Here is a 25,096-nt window from a genome sequence, read left to right as displayed (position 1 = left end):
AGGAGGAGCAACAATCATCATCATTACCATCGTCAGTTTGAGTCGGTCCACTGCAGGATAAAGGCCTCTCTCATTTCTTCCCACTCTGACCGATTGACTGTTAGCCTGTTCCATCCAGTCCTAGCGAATGTCCGAATCTCACCAGATCATCTTGTCTTCTGCCTGCCTCTTGCTCTTGCTCCATCTTTGGGCTGCTACCCATTTACCCTGGTTGTACATCTGTTATCTGTTCTACGAAGGGCTTAACCTGCCCACATCCATTTACGCATTTTATTGTAGCGATTAGATTTTCTACTTTCCTCTGTTCTCATGTCCATGAAACGCTCTTTTTATCTCTCCATGTGACACATAACAAAGTCCTTTCATTTCCCTTCTAAGCACTCAAGCTTCACGTTCCAAGGACTTTGTTCGGCTCCACGTTTCTGAGCCATAAGTTAAAACAGGAAGGACAAACTGATTTTATAAATTTTTCTTCTGGGTTGGTGGTAATTGCTTATCCTTCATGTAGTTAGTTAGCTAAATGCACTCCATCCCATTCCTATCCTACGTTTGGTTTCATTGTCATGGACTGGGTCTGCCTGAACTGCCTGCCGTAGGTATATGTATATCTCAACACATTCCAGTCCTTTATATCCTATTTTTACTGGACGGGTACATATATGTCTGTTAAACTTAACCTTTCTCCTCTTCGTATTCATTTTTATGCCTACCTTCAGACTCTCCCTGTTCAGGTCACCTTCCATTTCTTGTAGTTCCTCCTCTGATTCACTGAAGAGGACTGTCATCTACAAATCTAAGTAGTTCAGTCGCTCTCTAATAATGGTAATTTGTCATTCCAATAGAAATTTTTGAAAACGCAGTGGATATTTGTGTAAAGTAATTTCTCCTTATCCAACACCTTTCTTTACTGGTATTATCAGGCTGTCCTTATGGAGTTTTATGATGGCCGTGTTATCACTATAAATGTGAAGTTTTATGGTGGCCGTGTTATCTGTGTAAATATCTTCTAGGACTTTAACGTTTCTTCTACAACTAGTCCTCAACTTGCTCTCATCACGCTGCTGTTTCAACTGAATAAAACATTCTCGTAATCAGTAAATCCCATGCACAAAGATTTCTTATATTCTGGAGTTTTCTCGATTACCCGATTAATAACTTGAATATGGTCTGCTGCCGAGTAACCACTTTGAAACCCTGCCCGTTCTCTTGGCTGGTTTGCATCTAAGGCAAGACTACTGCACTGCCGTGCAGAAAGCAAGATGATAACTTACTTGTCCCTCATTCATTTTTAGTTGATACTATCCTGCGTAGAGCAAACTCTGAAGTGGATATTGAAGTAGCACTTGGTACGTTGTTTTTATGCAAAAAAAAAAAAAAAAAAAAAATCACAGAAGCAACGCACAACAAACACAGGGTTCAGAGCCTGCAAAAATGTCCCTTCCATAAACAAAGGTCAAAACTGTATTCAAAGATATGTTCATTTCAGAGTTATGTGGACACATTATGATTGATGTATTGGAGGTGATAAGCATTGGGAAAGACAGCTTCTAGTATTGATTAATTGTATACATTAAAGGCATGCATTATCGTTGCTCTGATCTTATGGAGACTTACAGTATATAGTCATAAGCACGATCACTTCAAACGCACACATTTCAACATGAACGTAGAAGCTATATTGCGGAAGTGGCCAGGGACAGGTTGCTCCTCCAGAGACAGACGGCAGTGTCCTTGCAGCCAGTGGGTCAGTTGACCGTCAGGACAAGCAGATATCTAGTGCAAATGTTCGATCTGGGAACTGCATCCCTCTGTCTGTCTTTATGAAAACATATATACATACTGGTACATACATTATTACGGGTGCATACTGTATATATATATATATATATATATATATATATATATATATATATATATATATATATATATATATATATATATATATATATATACACACACCGGTATATACTGTATACATATACATACATACTTACATACACGTATGTGTAATATATTAAAATAGAATCACATTAGCACATGATAACTAAGAAAATGTCTTGAAATGCAGACGAAATTTCGGTGGTCCTCCGCATTTTATTTTCCTGCAAGTTATTCTCTCTCTCTCTCTGTATATATATATATATATATATATATATATATATATATATATATATATATATATATATATATATATATTATATATAATTGTGTGGATGTGGATGTGATAGGAAGCGTTGTGAGGAACACACTGAGGTGGTTTGGCCATGTGGAGAGGATGGAGGGTGAAAGATTGACGAAGAGAGTGTATGTGAGTGAGGTGGAGGGTGGAAGAGGGAGGGGGAGACCGAGGATGAGATGGAGGGATGGGGTGGAGAGGTATATGAGAGAGGGGGGTGTGAGTTGGGAGCAGGGCAGTGAAATGGCGGGGGACAGGGCGACTTGGAGGCGATTTGTTTGTGGCCACCCCAAACGGGATTGAGGCGTCTGGCAATAGATAGATAGATAGATAGAATTGTTGAGTAGCTTGAGATGTTTACAAATTTTGTGAAGTGCTTTAGAATGGCAGGAGGCCATTACCGTACTTTTGTGTGAGGTGTGCACAAAAGTTGCAGTGACGCCACACTCCCAACCCACCTAATCCCCACACCCACCCTCATCCACTTCTCCTCCTCCCTCACACAATTGCCTCTGGTACACTGTCTCTTTCATAATTTTTTTTTACCTTCCATCTGACAAAGTCAGAGGAGGGTGTTGTTATCACTGGTATGAGTAGGTGTCTGTCCGTAGAGTTGGGCGGCTGGCCGGGCGTAGAGATTTCGTTTCAAGGCCAGAACTCAGAAAGTATTCACAATAAGCTCACGAAATTTCAAATAATTATGTGTCTTATATAAATGGAAAAAAAAATCCAGAGGTCTCAATGCGACCTGCGCAAGGAATCTGAAGTGCCCAGATTATGTGTCCTCAAGGCGATCTCCTTACTCCCACCTTTAAAAGAAAGATGAGGGGGGGAGGCGAAGGCCGTTATGCACTTGGTTAGGTGTGCAGGGAGGTGAGGGAGTCTGTGCTTCGTCAGTTGGAGGGTTACAACAGCGTAGAGTTGCATATGTTTAACTATAATGATACTGCGTATTATGAAAGTAATTTTAATGACGATTTCACACTGAAACTGCATAATATGGACTGACCTAATATTCAGATCATTCACGTTAAAAAGAAGTAGGCTGATCCATTGCCAGATCATTTTATATTTATCAGGCGATTTGAATTGGACAGGCAACATTATGAGACTCAATAACTGGCGACATGTCACATAGCAGTCATCGTAGGACGCTTCACCCTGACTCCCTGCACATCTGATTTCCAGAAAAAGAAAGAAGGGACCATCATCCATCAGTCTAACATTACCTACTACTAATACGGTGGGTGCATGACATCCTATATATCATTCATTCATTCATTGCCAGACGCCATATATCCCAAACAGGGTGGCCAAGAGCTTAGAGTTAATTGTTTTACAGGGAGGGGCACTAATCCTCCACCAACCCCACTTGACACGTAGGGAGTTATGCCAACAGCACCTGGTGTTCCCAGGCGGTAACCCATCCAAGTACTAACCAGACCCAACGTTGCTTAACTTCGCTGATCGGACGGGAAGCGGTGTACTCAACGTGGCATCCTATACATATTTTTAAAAAATATGTATGTATTGTATATATAAAATGTGTATAGGTAGATGAAGGTAGATTGATGATACACATAAAATGTAAATAGATAGACAGATACACAGGTAGATAGGTACAGACATACATACATACACACATAGATAGATAGATAGATAGGTAGATAGATACAGACATACATACATACATACAGATAGATAGATAGATGGATAGAAACAAGAGCGTATGGGATTAGAACCATCAGCTTAACCCTCTGTGAAATGGACCACACTGGGAGGAAACTAGGATGAGTGGAACAGGTCGACACCCCTGATGTAGATGGATAGCTTGTGACAGGGAGATCTGGAGGTCCCGTTTCACTAGCCCTCAGGACTTAACACATGATATTTCTCTCTCTTGCTGACCTTTGAATGTTTCAGTAACATGGAGAGTGGTCTAGCATTCGCCTGTACATATTTTTTCCTCTATCTGCATCAGACTGAATATACATTTTACAGTGCGCTGTCTGTTGTCAGTTTCAAAGAATGGAGCGGTCCAACAGCCTCTGAGTCCACTTGTTGAGGACCATAAATAGAGTAACCTTCAGACTCAATCTCGATGACGACGAAACAGGATGTCATGGACAATATTTGTCCGATTCTGTTTGTCAATTTTTTAAACATTCGTGACATTTCCCTCAGTTTCTTCCCTGCAGAACAAAACCTCTCGGTGTTAAAAGTTACCTTCTTTGCCACACTAAGACTCAGCTGAAGGGGAGCACTGACCTCATCTTTTCCTATATTTTCCAACTTTTGCTTTACCCGTATTAAAGCCACAGACGGCCGTTGCATGCAAGTGCACAACAAACTAACAGACTCTTATGTTTCATAACCTGAAACTTCTGAATTCTTTACACTCTGGTAAGCTATCCGACCACTCCATGACTAGAAATATCTGTACTGTTTACTTTTCACCTGATTATACGTACAGGCAAAACAAAGTTCTTTATCTATCTTAAATCTGAAGTGAAGCATATTTTTCCATGTCTCCTGTTTCTAAAATCTGCATAATAAGAGAATTTATTGTTCATCAGAAGCTTAGGCTGGCTCTCCTCTTCATTTACAGATCTAGCTGGTGAACAAGTTTGCATTTTTTGTATAGTTAATGACTTTGAACTGTTTCTACAACCCTTTACTCGTAACACCGACTACCGGTACCATAAAGTGGAGTTCCAGCATGCTTGCTCAGTCACTTTTTCCCTTCACTGGAGTCTTCCAGTCACAGTCTTATCTTGGCGCCTCCAGACCTTCTCGTTGTGTTGTCTGTGGCATTGTGACGCTGCAGATTGGTAGGCCCTCAGAACGATTTTTCTCTATTCTCAGAGTGATTATTTCCTGCATGGCTGATAGCCATCAGTCTGACTATGCTTTGTGCATTATGGAGGTTATTTACTTGGGCATGGAAACACACACATTCCTTTCTATTTCCCTCTGACCAATGAAAAAAAAAAAGTGTGGTTAAATCACACATTCAAATGCTGCCAACAGCAAGAAGGCTTTCAAAAGGTACACCCACCAAGTTTTTCCCGAAGCATGTACACTACATTCCTGTCCGAAATAATATGATGTCTCTTTACCATGAATAAAAAAAATGTCCTCCATATGTTATGAACACTACTCGGATATTTCTCATTTCTATCACATTGTCAAAAACTTCTATTATTTTAGCCGTTCCTCCTCCTCTACTCTTTTCTATTTTGTTTGATCTGAAGGTGTCTTCCACTTATAAGGCAGAACTCTTTGTTAAACTTTATAGGTTTTTCTCCAGTTCTGCTTTTGTGTGATTACGTTACTAACTCATCTCCTTTCTCCTCTGACTTTCTCATGTCTTATTAAAAAAGCCTCTAAAGATATACTCTCTGACCTCATTGGCCTCGGTACAAAGGCATTCGGTCCTGACGGCATCTCTTTTATTATTATCAAACACTGCTTCCGTGCTGACACCAGCCTTGACAAATGCCGCCATCTCTGTCAGCGTGTACCTTTCTTTTTTTCTGGAACTTTGCTGTCATTCAGCCTGTCCCATGAGGGGTGAACACTTCCCATAAACTATCGTCCCAATGTTTTAATCCGTAACGTATGTGGAATGTGTGATCTTACAGTTCGGATATATGAAAGATTTTTTAGTCTTATAAACACCACCTTTTGTCTTCTGAAATGGTAGAAAACATCACACTGAATTAGGAAATGCACCTACGTAATTTGTAAGGGCATTTTCTGTCATTGACGGCACATTTAACGTTTTCCAACGAGTTAATCTGCTAATACAAGCAAGATGAGATGCACTGTTATTATCCTTTTAACTAGATGTAAAACTGCTATTTCTCCATCTTGAATGCCGAGTTGTAACTACAGTATATTAAAACTAGATGATGGCGCTAGTCACAATGAAATATTATACAAGGAATGTAGCGCTATCATATTGCCGTATTGCGCCTTTGGGCTATGTGAATTATGCCACTAAAAGACGAAAATCTGGATCAAGTTTTCAGTGAAAAGAACATAACTTCGCAATATAACCACCGTGAGCGCATAATAATCTTGTAATGATAACCTCAGTGCCATAAATAGTTTTACTGACTACTTCTAAATGGTATCAAGTGAAATTCATAAATGTATTGTTACATATCATGCAATCATTATCATGCTTTCGCCTCTTACAACACAAAAACCTATTAGTGTTCACAAACAACAGTGAAAACCACACAAAAATACATGCATTATTATTAGATACAGCTATAAAAATAACATCTTTTCGTAAATTCTCGTGTATATCATTATTTCTCTGTCCTGTTAAAACCGACAGTGCACTCAGTGAAATTATTGAAATCAGCAGGTTCATACATGTTCCTTCCTTGAGTGTCTGGCAAGGTGTCCAAACTTGGGAGGGAGACTGACAGTAGGTCATGCCAAAAGTGTAATCGGCAATGTTGAAACAGCGGCACAAAAGCCCACCTACTATCTTCATCCTATGCATCAGTGATCCGAACTGCACATCTAGCTCTGTCCACTCACTTCACCCTACCCTTTTCCCTGAACGAATAACCTGTACACCGATAAACAATGTCATTCGAACCGGATTCAAGGGACTAAGCAGTGACATAAATCGAGTTTTCGTCGTCCGAAACTGCGCCTGTCATCATAGAGGGACATATAAATTCCATCACGTTACACTTTTAACATCGGCTGCTTTGCCATGAAAACTGCCCAGGTAAATTTTGAGTAATTTATTCACGATCTTCGTAACCCCTGAAGACAGCCCTCGAGCTGTTTTCATCCTGCCAGGAAGGTGTAGAGAAGGTGTAGAGGAGGAGGATGGAGTGACGATCAGTACAAAGTAAATTGTTGTTGTTGTTGATTAACCCCAGTTTGTCTAATACAGCAGACTCATCAACCACAGGCAAGCAACCACTCCTGCCTGGTAATCCCGTGCAGTGAATCGATCTTCCTTGAGGTTGACAGCGACTCACCACAACGAGGCGCGAGGAAAAATGTGGATGTTTGGATCATGGGTGGATGCCATATTTGCGTTTCTCCACCCATTTAACAAGGGTATCATACTAGGCTCAACCTCACCCCGTGAACTGGTTATGTGGCTACCACACAGCGTTGTAAATGGTTTTCTGTAACCCAAGAAGCCATTCGACTTGTCACTCAGTGCAGAAACCAACTGAAGTGGAGGGAATGAAGGAAAGGTAGATAGGAAGAGAGAAGGGCAGACACAGAGATAGAACAACAAAGCTGAAGGAGTAAGTAGGCATCACTGTGTCAAGTGAGTGGATGATGGTAATTCTGAAGCGAAGGATTTGAGACCTACCCAGTTCGTCTGTCTGTCTGTCTGTCTCTCTCTCTCTCTCTCTCTCTTTCACACACACACACACACACACACACACACACACACACACACACACACACACACACACACACACACACACACACACACACACACGCGTGAGTGCGGGCGAGCATGTATGTGACGTGAGACGTATGACGTTGTGTGTGTTTGTGTGTGTGCATTTGATAAATAATTGTCTTTTACTCATATCCCAGTATCAATACTGGGTCATCATCCAGTACAGGTATTTCAAATAAAACAAAGGTGTGCATCCTGTTGAGTGGATAGGCGGATATCCAACACTTCGTTTTTCCCCGAAATATTACATCTCTTAAAACACTGCCAGTACCAAGCAGGTCCATAGCATGGTACTGGAGGTCAAGATTCTGATTTGACGTCAAAAATGTGGCTTTAGCTCCTTAAATCCGCTGACGTTTCATAAATGTCTTCTTGTTTCGTAGTTTATATATATATATATATATATATATATATATATATATATATAATTTAGAGGACGCATGGTTTTTAAAAATTTAATGAAGGGTTCATGTAACTCCTGCGGAGGAAAATCGTCTGGAAACGGCAAGAGTTTATCACTGAACCCGTCACCTGAATGAAAGCGTTAAACTTCATAGATTACGTTACGACAATAGATTATTATAAATAATTTTGCCGGAGACTCAAGATGTTGATAAGGGTACACGCGCGCGCGCGTGTTTGTGTGTGTGTGTGTGTGTGTGTGGGGGGGGGGGGAGTTGTTGTTAGAATAATAAGTTGAAGGTCAAGATTACTTTGTAAGGTCAGCTTAAACAGTTTTTTTCATTTTTAAACCAAACTTTGTGGAAGGGTTTGCGCAGGGATGAAGTGATGCGATTTTGAAAGCGGTCAAAAGTCAAGGTCACAGCGCAAGGTCAGCTGAAGTAGTTTTGATACAATTATAATCAAACTTGATGGATGCGTTGAGAGGCAGTCAAGGATTTTGAGAACATTCGATCGCATGTCGCTGTCAGACGGCAAAGACAAATATTCTGCTCCTAGACCAATTGTAGGACATACGGTAAGTGGTGCAGTATATGAGCACTGCTTGTTTTTTAGTATATGCATTTCTTGCGTATGTCTGACAATTACATTCAACATACATGAAACCTCTTGTAGAGAAAAGACTAGTGAAGGCTATAGCTGACCCTTTCAGTTGGAAGAGTGTCTCCCATACTAAACAGTATTGTGCACAGGTGGCGGGAATAGAACAGTAAGTACGTGGTAGAAGAAGCCTGTGGACTGTACGAGGGTCATTAAGGCAGACAACCAATATTCGCTGAGTTCCATAAATCATTCATTTACACTAGACGGAAATTTTTGTTCGTTTGCAGCTCACGTTACATAGCTCATTTGCAATATAAGACAGTAGTATGGGTATGTATCCTATCTACAATAATCCATCGTGACTGACTACCATAATTTAACAACTTCCTCACTGCGATGACGTTCTTTATTTTTATTTTCTTACTTTCAGACTGTTTTCGTCAGCGTGAAATGGCCTCGCTTGACTCTTTTCATTACCAAATATCCCCTCCCCCGCTACTAATAAGCAACAAGAAGTCGTCCGGTGCTATGCAAATTGAAATATCTAAGACTTGAATGTAGTGAAGGGATTAGAACGGAAGGAGGCCAGATTAATAGGAAAAAAAAAAGGGTGAATCGTCGCCTCACACCATCACGAGATACTGACATCCTTACCTTGGAGTCTGTAGCTGTTCTATATTCTCATCACTTTAACTTGACCTAACATTGCCATCTTGAATGCAGATTTGTAACAACAGGCTAGCACTATAACATGGTGCTACTTACGAAGAAGTGCTATACAAAAAATAGAGAGACCTAGTATTGCCTATTTCTACCGTTGAGCTACTGTATATGATATTAGCTGCAAAGAGACAGAAATCTGTGCCAAGTTAGGATAAAAACAGTATAGCTTCTTGATTTAACGCATCCAGTGTTCTCCGGACGATTAGACTCTTGGACAAAGTTTGCCTCCTTTTAGACCTTGTTCTCTAAACAGTACGGTACACATGGGGACTTTGATGCATTTTCGACTGGTGTGGGTCGTATTCTAGTCGAAGAATATACTCTGTTTACTTTAACTAGACGCAAAATTGCCTTCTCTCCTAGTATGCTGACCTGTAACAAGAGATTAATATTCATTAATTCCAAATCTACAAGAGTCTCTTCATAGTTGTGATGCATCCCTTTACTGCATGTGTTTATTGGTCGCAGTACTGTTGGCTTCAGGGCATTTGTACAACTTCGACGATTTGTCTTTGTCATTACGCATTGTTAACCATTTTATGTTATGAAGCAACGTTTGTCCATGACAGAAAGATCTACGCAGCTTACACAGCGGTCCACACATAACGCTCGTCTTCCACTCCGCAGGCAAGTTCTCGTGTGTTGCGGAGACGTCCCAGTCGGCCTTATCAGTGTCTATTCTGTATCATTTATCTATTTCCTACTCCCATTACGTCCCCCACGCCCACGCTAGTAGACTGGCTGTCTCCACAATACGTAAGGAATCTCCAGGTGAATTTCTAGAGGAGTGCTATTTACGGACCGCCCACTAAAAAGGAACGTAAAGGTGCATTTACTTAAAGATGCATGAGGAAGTATTGCTACGAGGCTTCATTTGCCAAGGGTAACGAAATCGATAAATTTACACTAACGTTTTCCTGTTTTCTTTCTTACTGACATTAGTTTTTCATCATCCTGTTTACATGTTTTTCCGCACAACTGTATTACTTTTCTTATTAGCTGTAAAATAAAGCATCCTAATCCTTACTGTAATCATCCTGATCCACGAATCACATTCCTTATTTCATAGGAATCTTCATTAATTTTTGTAGGATCCTGCATTCCAAGTCATCTATAATTTATATTTCTTTTCACTCATTCTTTCACCTCTGCCATGCTTCATCCCTGCTTTAGGATGATGTGTGGATGTGGTGACATGATAATGCTTCGCATAAACAAAGAAGACAAAAATTACACACTATTATAATCTATCACTGTTTTTGCTAATACCACTATATCAATACTTATTATACTTAATGATGAGGTAATGCAACTAATTATAACCTCACAGAAGTGAGAATGTCATTTGGCTGCAAATTACCAAGATTTAGGTTCGCGTTGTCCATTAGCAGTTCCAGTTGAAAGTTCTTTTTTCAGTCCGTATACATGACTTTCACCATATTCAAGCGTTAACCTCTTGCTGCTATGCAGTGTTCATGATGGAGAGATGGCAGTTTTAGACCAAGTTAGGTAGGTAGGGGCGCTCACCATCCACTCACTCGATGTAGTGCTGCTCTCGGGTGTTTGCCCTTTCCTCTCCTCCATCCCTCTTTCCTTCCATCCTCTTCTGTCTTCCTTTCGTTCATTCTTTCCTTGTCCTTCTGCCTATGCGCAACTGTACACTCCCTCTTCTGTCTTTCTTTCCATTCTTTTCTCTTCCTTCTGCCTGTGGGTGACTTTACACTGAGTGACAAGCTAAATGGTTTCCTGTACACCAGGAAACCATTTACTACGCTGGGTGGTAACCATATAACCAAATTTTGGCGCCTGGTGGTTTAGTGGGTAATTATTGCGCTCCAGTCGGATTGAGCCGGTGAAGGTTTATATCCAAGGGATGGTTGGGGTTGATTGCTCGTGTAATGCCACTCAGGGATGAGTGAGGCTGGTCACTCTCATCTTAAATGTCAGGACCAACTGCCTAGCCCCTGGCTCCTACGCTCCTCATGGGGCAATGTAGGATTGGATGATAGATAGAGTAAAACGGATGTAGTAATTTTTAGATGTAATTAGTCTGTATATCACATTACAGAGTGCAGGCGGTAACAATAAAAAAAGTCAAACATCATCATCTCATGGGTTGCACAAATTATCGTCAGAAATTGGGGGATTGTCCATCTTTCCTTACGTTCGGATACTGGGCTCTTTTACCTTAACTTGGGTCAGATTTTTGTCGTTTAGCAGCTTATTTCACGTTGATTAGTGACAAAGAGACAATACTACGGCTCGACATCATTCCATAACACTTTTTCGTGACTGTCATCATTTTTAATTGCTAAACTGTTATTACAGTTCGGTAGTTAAGATGGAGAAATCGTAGTTTTAGGCCAAGTTAGAGTAAGAGGAGTACAGGAAGGAGCGCTCAAAGAGTACAACACCAGCTCCCATCCGCTGGTCAAGTAGCCGAAGACACGGTTTTGCCTCGTGACCTTGACCGTCAAGAGATCACTCTCGTTGTTCCAGTCTTGCCTAACCCTTAACACTTCCGCAGATTTAGGTCAGATCAGGTTATAAGTGACTGACAGGAATTTTTTCAGTGACCTTGACCTTTGCCCTTTCTCTGTGACGTTGACCTCTGACTGATTGTTCTCAAAATAGAGCCTCATTATCCTTGTTTTCAGCTGACCCCTCCGACAAAGGTTAGTCTACACTGGATAAAAATATTTAAACTTGACCTTGCCACGTGACTCTGACCGTTAACCTCTTGTTTTAAACATTAGGTCAGCACCTTGAATGATTCTCATCTCCTCTGCAAAGTTTGATCCAAGTCTGATAAAAACTGTCTTGGTTATTCTGTTCACACACAGACACACGGATTGAAATTTGGCATAGCCTGTAATGTCGACCTTTGAGTGATTATTTTCAAAACTGAATCCCTTCGTTCTTGCTTGATCTTTAACATTTCCAGGTTTGGTTCATATCAAATCTGTTATGACTTTGCTATCTGACCTTGATATTTCACCTTTCCCTGTGATCTTGAGATTTCACTGATTGTTCTCAGTATTCAGTCCTTGTATTCTTTCCTTATCCGCAACCCTTCCACAAAGTTTGGCCCAAATAGGATAAAAACTATTCAAATTAACATTTCCCTGTGGTCTGTCTTCTATAAAACAATTGGTCGTTACATTGACCCTCAGAATTTTCACCAAGTTCGTTGTAAATCCAGTAAAAACTGATTTTTTTTTTTTTTTCAACTCACATTCATGGATCGACTTTTGACCGTGCCCTGTGACCTTAACCTTTGACTGTTGGCTCTCAAAACTGAATTACTTCATTTTTGTCTTACTACCAATCGTTCCTGTATGTTTGGTCTAATGTGAATAAAAGCCATTTAAGCTGATTTTGCTAGATCAACATAAGACCCTAACTTGCGACGTTAGCCTCTGACCTAGTATTGTTAAAAAAAAAAAAAAAAAAAAAAAAAAAAAAAAAAAAAAAGTTTCTGTATGGTCTCCCCCACCCTTCCTCTAAGTTTGGTTAAAATCGGATAAAATCTGTTCGAGTCATTCTGTTATCACTCATACCATAGCTGCACATCCCCTACCACACACACAAACAAGCACGCAGGCACAGCTCAAAAACATACTCGCAACACCTGCGCTCGCTTCACAACCGTGAGTGTAAAAAGTAACCGAATGAGGAGGCAAACTTCCCCATTCCAGATGACGTCTCTTTTAGTTTGTTCTTGCTGTTGCCGGACGGAATTGTTAAGATGAAGAAAGGTGCCTCGTACTTGGTGGTTATATTAATGCTATATCTAACCCCTCCAGTTCGAATAGTCTGTCCTAAGACGAATAAAATCAACAATAAATGGAAAGAATGAAGTCATAAAGGCGTCTCCGGGCTCACTGGGGTACATGACGAAAAATAAGACATGTGAAGTGTGGGTTTGTGTCATGGGGGCAGTAGAGAGTAACATTTCGTTTGCTTAGCCATTTTATTTTTTCGCGTAACAACTTAAAACCAAAAGCCTCACAAACACGAACTGGTCATTCATGTTCCATTAGCAGCATTGGTAAAAATAATGGAAACCTATTCTTTCCAGCTTTCAGTTGCACGGCAAGAATGGCATTTACTTGTTTTTCTTTCTTTCCCTTTTTTTAAGGGACGAGAGAACTATACAATTTCTCTCTCTCTCTCTCTCTCTCTCTCTCTCTCTCTCTCTCTCCAGAAAAGCATGGATAAAAATGGCACTAGGTTACAGAATTTGTTTAGTCTTTATCAGTTACCTTTCTTATGCCTTTGGAATACATTAAGAATCAGGCTACTCCCACTGCCACTTATTTCCTTCCCTTGAGCCTGCCATCACTTACTCTTGTTGTTTCCTGACGATTAATACCTTTGGTACAATGGATGTCTGTTTCACTTTGTTTTTGCTCACTTTGTTTTTGCTCACTCAGTGTAATATTACTCAACTTTGGAGAGAATCTTCGAACCAGAGGGGTTAGTTGAAGCCTTCATTAACCCTGTACACCGCCAGCAGGATCTCTTTAAGTTATGTTTAATTATCCGGTAGAAACAAGAAAAAAAATTAAACGTACAGTATATCGTCGTAACGGATTGAAGGGATTAATTTCAAATTGGGAGAAGACCTAGCAGCGTGAGTGATAGGTGGTGGCGACCATCATCCACTCACTTGATGTAGTGCTGCCTACTTCTTCCTTAGCCTGTATCATTCTTTTTCTGTGCCTGCCCTCCTCTCTTCCTATTTCTCCCATCTTTCCTGTCACTTCTTATTGCTTTTCTTTCCTTTATAGGTGGCTTAACATTGAGTGACAAGCCAATTGGTTTCCTGTAAGCCAAGAAACCATTTACAACGCTGGGTGGTAACCATATAACCAAACCATACGTGCTCCCTACGTGTCAACAAGTGGGTTGGTGGAGGGATAGTGCTCCTTCCCGTAAAACAAATATCTCAGAAGTCAAATGGCCACCCCTTCCGGGATTATGGTGTCTGGCAATAGATAGATAGATAGATAGACCTAGCAGCGTGGCAGTTATGATGGTCGCATATAACCCCCCGAGTTCGAAGTTTTCCCAAAGAGGAATAAAAGCCGTTAAAGGCAGCAAGACTAAATTACAAATACATAAGTGCAGCTGGGATCCATATTCCACCCAGAACACTACTTCGACATTAACTGGTCTATCACTGCAAGTGAGGACGGGAAGGTGTCGAGAAGCCCACAGCATTTTACGATATGTTTTGATGCCTGTAATGATAGAACATGTCTGACCATTTATTTTCGTTGCTGACTACACACGGTAATGTAGGAGCCAGGCTAATCACACCAAACAATAACCGGTTTTCCATAACTGAGTGTCACATATGGAGGGCTTGTTTCCACCTTCGCGGACTCAAGTTTAGAAACATGGCCATGAGAACAAAGCACGCGTGAAATTTTAACACCTTCATTCCTATGTGAGAGCACATTGTAATTACATTTAGGCTAACACAAGACCATCTTATTCGGGAGAACAAAAATCCATACAGTGATAATTTTAATAACTTTTTTTTTTCTTAAAGCCAGAATTGACTTTGATAATATCATCGTCCGCCATTATCCTGAGTAAGACTTCAAATGTGTCCAGCCGGGAAAGTATAAACTTAAGCTATTCAAGATAATCAAGTTAGTGACTGTGTGTAGCATAAGTTCCGCATTCTTTAGCTGCAAGATATGTCCGTTCACCTAAGTTATATCAAATTTCTGATGTAAACGTTATCTAGGATAGCTATGTTTTGTATCGTCACTACTATGATGTTATTTTCCCCATTCCGCAGCGTGTGCAAGAAGTAGGACAAACGCATCCTCTTTTCCAGGAAAGTGGAGGAGGGTAGGGGTTACAAGAGCTGTCCAGCAACGGGGAGAGTTCGATTAGAGAAAACGGTTTCAGGAATACTTGAGGTCTTTACAAGCGAGGGCGAAGCCCTCGCGAATCTCTTGTCAAGTAGCGGTTTTCTCACATATGAGCGGCCACACCCGGCTCGCCCCAACCCGGCCCGGCACGACCCGACCCGCATATTTCTGTTCTGTATGCCTATTTGTCTCAGTACCACAGCCAGCCACCTCAGCCAAGCAGCCCTAGTGGGATAGGCTAGGTTTGATTAGGTTCGGTTAGTTAATAGGCTCGTAATGGTGATGTTGCATGGGAAACTCATTGAGCATATTTTAGAGAAGAACCTAAGGGTAGTTTTTAAACGACGGGGCGAGTGTCGTTCCTGGCTTAGGGTTCCGTGGTGAGACGAATAAGCATACAGAACGGAAATATGCACCCGCACCGACCCGGCCCGACCGTAACGTTTTTGAGAAGCTTATATCTCAGCAACCACAGGGCCGATCACTGCGTGGTTTGCACCATATGATAGCACAGTTCTTTAAGATTTGCTTTTGACAGGTTTCATCTCACCCAGGCGGTGCACGTGGCACGTGACGCGCCAAGTGCAATATGTTGAAAATCTTCAAAAGAGGGCCACAGGCCAGACAGTTTGTCGAAAACGCATGAAACTTGGTAGACAGATAGCCATCAATATACTCTAAGCATCCTTGAGATGAAAGGCGACATTTCATTGCTTTCGGATTTCAATGGCCTCTCTCGTACCTCGCCGACAATGGCGTTTTACGGTTGTTGCGAGATATCTTTTTAGGGCTACCTATGGTATTATTTGAATTGCTGTGAGTCTCTAGGTTTCATAAGTCATCTGCTGTGGAAAGGGCTTCCACAAGATTATTGTTTTAGTTAAGTTAGGAAGGATTTCAAACAGTAAATTTGTTTATGCAGTTCATACCTGGCCAAGTTCTAAATGTCCCCACTAAGTTGAATAAATTCGCCATAAGATAGCAAGAATAAACATAATCAACTGACAAATATATTGCTGGTAAACTTGCAGCATAATACCTGACTTCCTCAGTCCCATGGCGTACTGTTAATATCGTTCTTGCTACACTTCCAGAAGATTTTATTGAACTCACGGGAAACTTCTTGTAGTGAAGGGGTTAGTGACGGCTATGTCCAATCCATCAAGCTCGAGAAGTCTCTTTAAAGCGATTAAAAAAAATAATAATAATCCGGATGTTCAAATAATAAAGAGGAAAATAAATAATTGGCCTGAAGGGGTTAGCAATGGAAAGGCGCCTTCTGTATCATCCTCTGTCTAACACTAGTATCATTAAAATCGTGACGGCGAAGATTTATGCAGGTCTCCTGTTTCTGACCGTGATGCATGGAATGGTTATGATTATTTGATATGACTGGTCTCCACGCCACGCCACATGGCACGGTGCAGTTTAGTACGATATCAGGAACCCAAGCACGTGTTATACTGTAAATGTTAGGTGGCTAATAGTGCTAAGAATTATTGGAGTTTGCCTTCGCCTTTGCCCTGTAAATTTTGTTAGTAATGAGATGAGTCCCGTCGGTCACATCAGTAAGTGCAAATATTAAAAATGTGTGCGTGCATTAGGTAACAAGAATTTAAAATACAGTAAAGGGGTTTTAACTATTCCAACAGTAAGATTCCTTTTATTTTCCATTTGCCACAGGCAGATTATCTTATTCGGCTTGTGAGAGCGTCCTAGTAGTGAAGCTGGTAGTGAAGTTGTGTAACCTCTTCGATTTGGTAAGTCCTTCTCGCTCTGAGAAAAATCGCCGTATGGAAGCAGCAATACAGTATTACATGCGTCCTCGGCGTGCAGGGGTTAACAGACGTTGCTATAAGTAAAACAAACTTCAGAAACAAGCACCACTCAGAGAGAACACATAAGATAGAACTCGAGAGTATCTCGACTGCTGGTCTTATTTCTGGTGTTTTTAAAGTGATATCCAGTAATACACAGATAGTGCATACCACCAGCTGGTGCAACTTATAGAATAAGAAAAAATGCAACATTATAGCGAGACAAAAAGCAAAAAGTTCCACAGTAACATTGGTAAGCATAGAGAAACGTTGTGTTTCAAGAAGGAAAGTGTGCGAAGACCGAGCGAGGGAGAGAGGGAGAGGTAGTGAGAATGAGCGGAGTAGAGTGGCGAAGATACAGATTAAACACATCATGGTCAACAAGAGTGCCTGGCTAAGCTGTGCGGGCGTGGCAAGAGTGTCAACAATGGCGTACCTGGCAGTCTGGTCGATGCGCTGCGTCTAAGGGCTGGCGGCACCAGGTATAGCCACAATGGGCGTCTGGTGTTCATGGCTTCCGACCGCTGGGCAATGATTTGGGAGGCAGGGTTTACTGAACAGTTTGGCACAAGGCTGCTTGGTGCTGAAGATCAGGGGATGCAGAGCAAATTAAAAGGCTGTATGACAGGCATCAATACTAACTTGCGAGATGTCCGTGTTCCGGATACATTTAGTGATAACAGTTTCAGAACCGTCTTTGTGGATGAAAACAGTGTTAGAAGGTAGAAAATGAACCACAAGATAGTAAGGCTAACATTAATAGACTGACAAGTTTCAGCATAACTTTGGCGGCTTCTGTAATGTTACTGGACCAGTTTCAACTAATGCAAAAAGTAAGACTGTGTGAATGCCTAAACACAGTGATTTGTAACTTATTTATGCCAAGCGCTAAGCGCGGTATTCTAGTAATAAGATTCTTAAGTGAAGTGAAGAAAGTGCAATGTTCCACAATTTTTGGTATAACAAAACTGAAAACGAGCAAGTAACACGATTACTGTCTGGACACATTAAAGAAAACATTAATCTCTGCAGTTCATCTGTGGTGAACTTAACCTATTCCTCTTGCTGTCGGAATCAATATGGATCTAGTGTATACGTGTGTGTGTGTGTGTGTGTGTGTGTGTGTTTGTCATCCAGTTCCTTTTTACCCCATCAAAACAGTAGGGACCGTAGCCTACTCAGTCCAAACATTTAGGCAGGGGTGACCAGCCTCACCTCCCTTGAATGGTATTCGTTGAGCAGTAAGCCACAACCACCCCTCAGATAGAAACTCTTACAAGCTTCATCCTGTTGGAGTGCCAAAACCTCCTAGACCATCAGACATACATTTGTTGATATGCTTACCACCTAACGCAGTAAATGGTTTCCTGGATTGTGGGAAACCATTGTGTTTGCCACTCATTGTAGAACCTCCTAAAAATTGCACTACATCAAGTGAGTGGATGGTTGACTCAGCCACCTACCAGAATTACACTGCACAATAAGCTATGAAAAGGCGGCATATCCACGCGGCACAAACGTACTCTGTTGGCTGCTGTGACCAAACACACTAACGGCTCACTTTGTCAGGGCATATCAAGAATAACAACGTTGGCAAACCACCCATTCGCCAGTCACGTAACACTTGACGTTCTTTTATTTTTACATTACCGTTTCATTTTTACAGTCTTTTTCCAAAAGCGCAACGAGAGCAGAACTCGTCGCATATAAACACAAAGAACAAGTTGACAGCTGGGATTAAATAGCTTTGAGAGTGAGGCAGTGAAGATTTAGAGAAAGATGCATTTCCTTCCCGGAATAAATCATGATACGGCAGATAGGAGCAGTGTAGTTAATGCACATAGGCCTACCGTTTATATTATACCAAGCATAATAGACTTACTTCATCACATGTAGTGTTTATGTAAGTTCTACTGTGTTTTTTAGTTGCCAGTTAAGCAACATCATGTCGTTTTTTTTTTTTTTTTAACCTGGTAAAAGCATTCAACAGAACATGGCAGGAGAGCATTTATATTAAATCAAATTGCTATGGTAAAAGAGGTGCTGGTCATTCTTTATCAGGAACTTCCTCCTGGAAAGTGCGAATAGGACTGAGTTAGGAATGAGGGTACCCAGTAGGTGTACGCTCAGGGAAAAGAGTGACTAGGGTGAGTTGCTGTTATTGTATGAAAAAAAGAAACAATGTGTTGCCTTATTTTCAGTCGACAATACGCTCTCTTGCTACCAGCTTCTTCCTCACTTCATTCTTTAAGTAGCTGTTTCCTTGAGTATAGCCTAAATCTTTCCCTTTAAAAACTGGACAATTTCGTGCTGTTCCCCATTCTTCTCTTTCTGACTAAATGTCTGACATAAAGAGTTCATCAAAATATGTACTTTATGCTCTCATTGGCTTCAGTAATAAAATGGGGTTCCTTCTGTTTTTCTCAACAACTTTATTTCTATATTAACATCCGGCCAAATCAAAGTCTTTCGCTTTTGTTGACTTGCGTCTTTACATCTTTTTAGAATTACACCATCATTCAACCTGTCCCGAAGTAAGGTGACTGGCTCCAACATCATAACTATCACTCAACTACCACTAATTTATTGCATTTATAAAGTCTTTGGATGTATCTTCAATCGGAACATTTTGAAGCACCTATCATTTTCTACAATACTTTATCACCATCATTATTGATTCCGTCAGGCATATTTAACCGGTGATTTTCATACGTCCTCTTCGAGTTCCATGTCATTTTACTTTTTTGGTATCTGTGAAACTTTTGCTGGCATGCAAGACATCACAAAGGTCCTCGACTGAGTGTTGCAAAGTGTCCAATTTCACAACCGTCATCTTACGGTTTCTGTCTCTCATTTTGTGCTTCTACCTCGCTTCCCCATCGATTGTTTTACAGCGGCAACCGTAGACAGTACTGTTCTTTTTATAAAGCAAAAAACAGTGTCATTTATCAGAGTTCTGTCGTTCACCAGCTTTCTTCTTTTTATTTATGTTACCTTCCTAGGTGTACACCCGGCCCTGTACACTCACACGTTGTGTGTACTGAACCCACTAAGAGTTTCAAACCTTGTTCACCTTTTAACTTTGTATAGAGCTTTTTTTTTATTTGTATGCTGAATATAGCTGTCATGAGTAGGAGGTTTTGCCTCATACAGAATTTCCAAGCAGGGTGGAGTTAACTTTCCTGCCCTCAGTGACACCCTTCAGCCTATCGCTCTTCACTACAATTTCTCTCTCTCTCTCTCTCTCTCTCTCTCTCTCTTTAATTTCCCGGCTCCCCCCCCCCTTTTCTGTAATGCGTACTAGCATGAAGCGTGGAAATAAACGTGACACACAATTAACAGGAAATTTTATACACCCCTGATGCACAAGTTATCTTCCAGCTGGCAAGCTTAGAAATGATTCAGAGTTACACTTTGAAGGCGACGGATATCTGAACGTTTTGTTAGAATGAGATAAACTCCTGAGAGAATTATTTACTTACAACAAAGAGTGTCAATCATGTCAGTTTAAGTTTCTTGCTGTTAAAAAGTATGAGGGAAGTAGAGGAGTTATGAAAATCAGCATTAAGAAACTAATGTAACAGATTAATAAGACCTGTGAGGGGCCAGGATGAGAGTGGCAGTATTAAATCGTTTCAGTATAAGTGCATCGAAGGTAATGAATCAGTAGGAAAACTGACTGCAACCTATCGGTTTTAATATACATTAAACAGTACAGAAATAGACTAACAAGACTGGTAAGTAAATATTGACAAAGGAGTGGTGTTGATAATTGTAACAAAAATGATCATCATTGCAAATTATAATATAGCAATTACCACACACATATATGCTTTTGTCACAGCTAAGCATCAGATAGCCATTAGTGTATTACGTTTCAGAAAGACAGCAGATTATATTCTCTGACGATTAAGGGTAAGTCTTAGGGTGTTAGCCAATACAATATTTTACAGTGGAAGACAACCAATACACACACACACACACACACACACACACACACACACACACACACACACACACACACACACACACATACACACACACACACACACACACACACACACACACACATATATATATATATATATATATATATATATATATATATATATATATATATATATATATATATATATATATATATATATATGGAGCCTCTGTGGTACAGTGGTAGATTGTGCGTTTCGTACACGGGTGAACCAGGGTTGGCGCCCCGTCAGGATAATAAACTTTGGGAGTGTTCACCCGGCCACGTATTGCATTGGCGGACACGAGGGGTGATGTGGTTGAACCTGTGTCGTTTACTGTAAAGTATGCTTGCACCCAGTCGGGTTGCGCGGGCCGATTACACTTGGTTCACAGACTACACACACATCCAAAGCCACTCCAACACTACAGTTACACTTACAAGCTCGTCTCATCCTACATACAATCTCTACCAGACAGCCTAAGCCACTTCGTAGAGGTACATTGGCTGTATCGTCCCGACTTCGGTCGGGATAGGCCGGTCCTGCAGTGAATACTCAAACGGCTGATGATATATAGATAGATAGATAGATAGATACTGTACTGTATATATGTGTATATGTATATATGGAATAGGTTATAAGTGCCCCTAATAATCCACAGTGTCTACTTTACACTTAAAGCACAGAGGCGACTTTCTCCCAGACGCATCAAGTCAACAAGTCATCTTTGGACAGAAAAACATGCCAAACCTGACCTTAAGTTAAGGTTATTTAGCAGAGGACAGCGGGGAGCAGAAGTAGTGGAATATTAGCGATTTTGTGTCCCTGACTGTACAGAAAGAGTTGCCTTTACTACGCGACGTCACTTTTAATCACTCCACTCACTGGCGAGCGACTAAAAACAAAAGTTCCGGTAATATAACAAGAACACATAAAATGAATATAGTCTGTGAGCCAGATAATGTAATACAAATATCTTTTCCCACACGAGTTTATATCAATACGTCCATTTGTTTCACGGGATAAAGGAACACGCATGCCGAATCATAAAATAAAAATGACTGCAAATCTGTCTATTTTGCATGCCCGTGCCGGCTTTTTGTTTGTCTGCCTGACTCGCTGCCTGACTGGATAATTGCCTTGTTGACTGATGGCCTGTTTAGTGACAGATAACTAATTGACTGTCACACTGTTTGCGGTTGAGTGCAGCAGCCCGACTAACATCACACGCAGACCCAAAACATCAAAAGCTATTGTGAGCCCGGCTGCCGTAGGATGCGTATTAGAGGCTCAGCAACGCATGAAATATTCTACCTGGACGCACCTCGCCCTTCCCACCCTTTTAGCTGTGCGTTTGAACCCTTCTGCTCGATTTTTTTTTTTCCTTGTCTCTTGAATCTGACGCCCTACTGTATTACATTCTTACTGTCTCCAGGTGATTATATTCTTAAGATAAACTTTTCTAACTCGAGGATTAGACACAACATAAAGTAGGTTCTCGAGAGCTGAATAAAATCGTCCGGTACTGAAGGAGTTAAGCTTAATTTAATCGTATTGTGTTAATGCCAAAATGAAAACCCTGGGGCTGATGGAGCTCAATTTTTTTTTCTTTTCGATCTCATAAATCTCTTTAGTCTTCAAGTAACATGGCCAGTATCGCCTAGTGTTAAACAGAATAAGAAAAGAAATGGCGTCCTCGGATTTAACTTCACAAAATCGGTATGAAGGGAGTGGTGAAGTATTGACTAAGTGAACTTCCAGAATACTTGGCGCTGCTTGAGTAATGAAAAAAATTCTTATGTAAGCAGTAAAATTCTTCCCCCCCCCCTCTCTCTCTCTCTCTCTCTCTCTCTCTCTCTCTCTCTCTCTTTCTGTGTGTGTGTGTGTGTGTGTGTGTGTGTGTGTGTAAGTAAGTAATTACAAATCATCCTGCTGGTGGAATCTGGTGTACGGTTGGGTTGGTTGGTAGGTGGATGGGTGGTTTGAGTTGGTTGGTCGGTGGACCGACGAGGTGGTCAGAGTGGGTGGGTGGGCGGGTGTTGAAAGTAGGTGGACTTTGTGGGTTGTTGGGTGGATTTTGTGGGTGGGTGGAGGTGGATGTGTAACTTCAAGAGGACAGCGTAGGGGACAGATTTATATTGTTAGTTTGCCTGGCAACATTATTTGTCTCTATCCACCATCTCTTATACCCCTCTGTCACCCTCACTCCGGTCTTACACTTTCCCTTACTCGTGCCACATGCTATATTTCTTCCTTCCTTCCTTTTCTCCCACATTCCCATACTGCTTGGGGATGTAGTTGTACGTAAGTTAGCATATCCAGCTCACAACTGGAAGGAATCGAGTTTTGACGCTCGAGCTGGTCAGACTATTGGGTGCAATTTGCTCCTCGCTGTTGACTCATCAGTACGATTAGGGACCTGGATGTATCATCAACTCTTGCTGTTCACGCCCTTGGAGAGAACTGGGACAGCCAAATATTGATTGTCTGCCATAATGACCTTTTTGCAATTGAAAAGGATAACTCTAAGCCATCTTCTTCCATCCTCCTTCCCGCACACCTTCCACAGCACTAGAGATTGAGGCTATCTCTACCGCAATACCGATTATGACTGATATGCTTAGTAAGGGAGTTTGGGTGAGAAAAAGAAAATATCAAGGAAATGGGCAGAGCTGAGTGCTGTGATGTAACTGTACTGTGTTGTCATCAAGCACAACTTGGTGGCAACACAAATGTAACAAACTCCCATTTCAATGGCCACACTGAAATTGCCTGTCAGTAGTTTGCCACCTAAGTACACCGTCAAAAGCAAAACAATGTCGATGAGACTCAGCAATCTGTAAGAACGCTAGAAATAAATGAATTCGACGGAGCTTCGTCAGGCTCCCATGGCAGTCTTATCATCCTTTCAGAAAGGGTTTCTTTGCCTTCTGCAGGTAAGAAACTGCTCCAGTTTTTCATTTGAAGCCACTCTTTCTGCGGAGATAACTACATAGATGAATCCGCTGAGACGTTTGATACCAAGACCGATCTCCCCAACTCCGCTTTCAGTACTCAGTCACATTTTCTAAGGCAAGCTCTGAAGTAGAGATTGTGAAGCCTGTTTGCCTCCTCTCCACCAATGGAAACTCCCGGCTGAGCCCTTCTGGATCTACCGTCAGTGACTTCATGACGCCTCCTGAGTACCCCGCTGACCTAATTTCTGTGAAACTCGAAAATGATGCTACCCTGGGACAAGTCGACCGAAACCTTAGGCGACACTCAACAGTCCTAGAAAGTATGTGTCTACATATATTCGAAGCTGTACAGTATTCTTAAGCTTTCACTGGGAGGCTTTGTGGAAACTTACCAGCATCTTGCTGGATCAGAAAACTGCAAATGGTTAGATACAGTACAATGATCACTTTCTCCTGCCATAACACAAGCCTAGATCTGGCAGTGAGGAGTTCATTTAACTATATTAGTACCAGGATATCCATCCATCCATCCATCATCCAATCCTACATTGCCCCATGAGGAGCGTAGGAGCCCAGGGCTAGGCAGTTGGTCTCGACATTTAATATGAGAGTGACCAGCCTCACTCATCCCTGAGTGGCATTACATGAGCAATCAACCCCAACCATCCCCTGGATATAAACCTTCACCGGCCTTGTCTGACTGGAGCGCAATAATTACCCACTAAACCACCAGGTGCCAAAATTTGGCTATATGGTTACCACCCAGCGTAGTAAATGGTTTCCTAGTGTACAGGCAGCCATTTGGCTTGTCACTCAGTGTAGAGTCACCCATAGGCAGAAGGAAAAGGAAAGAATGAAGGAAAGAAAGACAGAAGCGGGAGTGTAAAGTCACCCGTAGGCAGCAGGACAAGGAAAGAATGAAGGAAAGAAAGACAGAAGAGGATGGAAGGAAAGAAGAATGGAGGAGAGGAAAGGGCAGACACCCGAGAGCAGCACTACATCGAGTGAGTGGATGGTAAGCGCCCCCACCTACCACACACCAGGATATACTTATGAATAAAATATGCTTACAAGTAAAGTCAGATTATACTGTCACCTTGTGGT

General features: G+C 41.3%; 1 protein-coding gene and 1 pseudogene across 1 annotated transcript in view; both read right to left on the bottom strand.

The window, feature by feature from the left end:
- The window catches only part of LOC145405765 (uncharacterized), a 2,040,591-nt gene that overhangs the window by 1,896,549 nt on the left and 118,946 nt on the right, over positions 1 to 25,096 (bottom strand). The window lies entirely within an intron of this gene.
- On the bottom strand, positions 3,571 to 3,680 carry LOC145405909 (5S ribosomal RNA; annotated as a pseudogene).

The sequence above is a fragment of the Coenobita brevimanus genome, chromosome 68 (genome assembly GCF_032717465.1).
Source record: "Coenobita brevimanus isolate Jiangsu-jjx chromosome 68, ASM3271746v2, whole genome shotgun sequence".
In the NCBI taxonomy this organism is placed as follows: domain Eukaryota; kingdom Metazoa; phylum Arthropoda; class Malacostraca; order Decapoda; family Coenobitidae; genus Coenobita; species Coenobita brevimanus.
The sequence above is the reverse complement of the archived record's forward strand: the minus strand, read 5'-3'. Positions and strand labels throughout refer to the sequence as shown.